This window comes from Triticum aestivum, chromosome 2D (genome assembly GCF_018294505.1).
Source record: "Triticum aestivum cultivar Chinese Spring chromosome 2D, IWGSC CS RefSeq v2.1, whole genome shotgun sequence".
In the NCBI taxonomy this organism is placed as follows: Eukaryota; Viridiplantae; Streptophyta; class Magnoliopsida; order Poales; family Poaceae; genus Triticum; species Triticum aestivum.
In genome coordinates this window covers 425,511,939-425,513,901 of record NC_057799.1, presented here as the reverse complement: position 1 = coordinate 425,513,901, position 1,963 = coordinate 425,511,939, and positions in this window count along the sequence as shown.

Sequence of the window (1,963 nt, the reverse complement as noted above, 5' to 3'; positions counted from 1 at the left end):
ATGTGAACTAGATTATTGACTCTAGTAAACCCTTTGGGTGTTGGTCACATGATGATGTGAACTATGGGTGTTAATCACATGGTGATGTGAACTATTGATGTTAAATCACATGGCGATGTGATCTAGATTATTGACTCTAGTGCAAGTGGGAGACTGAAGGAAATATGCCCTAGAGGCAATAATAAAGTTATTATTTATTTCCTTATTTCATGATAAATGTTTATTATTCATGCTAGAATTGTATTAACCGGAAACATAATACTTGTGTGAATACATAGACAAACAGAGTGTCACTAGTATGCCTCTACTTGACTAGCTCGTTGATCAAAGATGGTTATGTTTCCTAGCCATAGACATGAGTTGTCATTTGACTAACGGGATCACATCATTAGGAGAATGATGTGATTGACTTGACCCATTCCGTTAGCTTAGCACTCGATCGTTTAGTATGTTGCTATTGCTTTCTTCATGACTTATACATGTTCCTATGACTATGAGATTATGCAACTCCCGTTTACCGGAGGAACACTTTGTGTGCTACCAAACGTCAGAACATAACTGGGTGATTATAAAGGTGCTCTACAGGTGTCTCGAAAGGTACTTGTTGGGTTGGCGTATTTCGAGATTAGGATTTTTCACTCCGATTGTGGGAGAGGTATCTCTGGGCCCACTCGGTAATGCACATCACTTAAGCCTTGCAAGCATTGCAACTAATGAGTTAGTTGCGGGATGATGTATTACGGAACGAGTAAAGAGACTTGCCGGTAACGAGATTGAACTAGGTATTGAGATATCGACGATCGAATCTCGGGCAAGTAAAATACCGATGACAAAGGGAACAACGTATGTTGTTATGCGGTTTGACCGATAAAGATCTTCGTAGAATATGTGGGAGCCAATATGAGCATCGAGGTTCCGCTATTGGTTATTGCCCGGAGACGTGTCTCGGTCATGTCTACATAGTTCTCGAACCCATAGGGTCCGCACGCTTAAAGTTCGATGATGATTGTATTATGAGTTTATGTGATTTGATGTACCGAAAATAGTTCGGAGTCCCGGGTGAGATCGGGGACATGACGAGGAGTCTCGAAATGGTCAAGACGTAAAGATCGATATATTGGACGACTATATTCGGACATCAGAAAGGTTCCGAGTGATTCAGGTATTTTCAGGGGTACCGGGGAGTTACGGGAATACGAGGAAGAAGCAATGGGCCTCATGGGCCAAGTGGTGGAAGAGAGGAGGCAGGGCGCGCGCCCCCCAGCCCAAACCGAATTGGACTAGGGGGCCGGCCCCCCTTTCCTCCTTTTCCTCCCTCTCCTTCCTTCTCCTTCCCCTTCCCTTCCTTCCCCTCTCCTACTTGGACTAGGAAAGAGGGGGGAATCCTACTTGGAGTAGGATTGCCCTCCTTGGGCACGCCTCCTCCCCTTGGCCGGCCCTCTCCTCCCCCCTTTATATACGGAGGAGGGAGGCACCCCATAGACACAACAATTGATCGTTTGATCTTTTAGCCGTGTGCGGTGCCCCCCTCCATCATAGTCCACCTCGATAATATTGTAGCGGTGCTTAGGCGAAGCCCTGCGTCGGTAGAACATCATCATCGTCACCACGCCTTCGTGCTTACGAAACGCTCCCTCAACACCCGGCTGGATCGGAGTTCGAGGGACGTCATCGGGCTGAACGTGTGCTGAACTCGGAGGTGCCGTGCGTTCGGTACTTGATCGGTCGGATCGTGAAGACGTACGACTACATCAACCGCGTTGTGCTAACGCTTCCGTTTTCGGTCTACGAGGGTACGTGGACAACACTCTCCCCTCTCGTTGCTATGCATCACCATGATCTTGCGTGTGCGTAGGAATATTTTTGAAATTACTACGTTCCCCAACACACACCACTCCGAACAAATCAACTGGCTTCACTCCATTCTTCCTCGTGTACGGTGCCGAGGCCGTCATCCCAACTG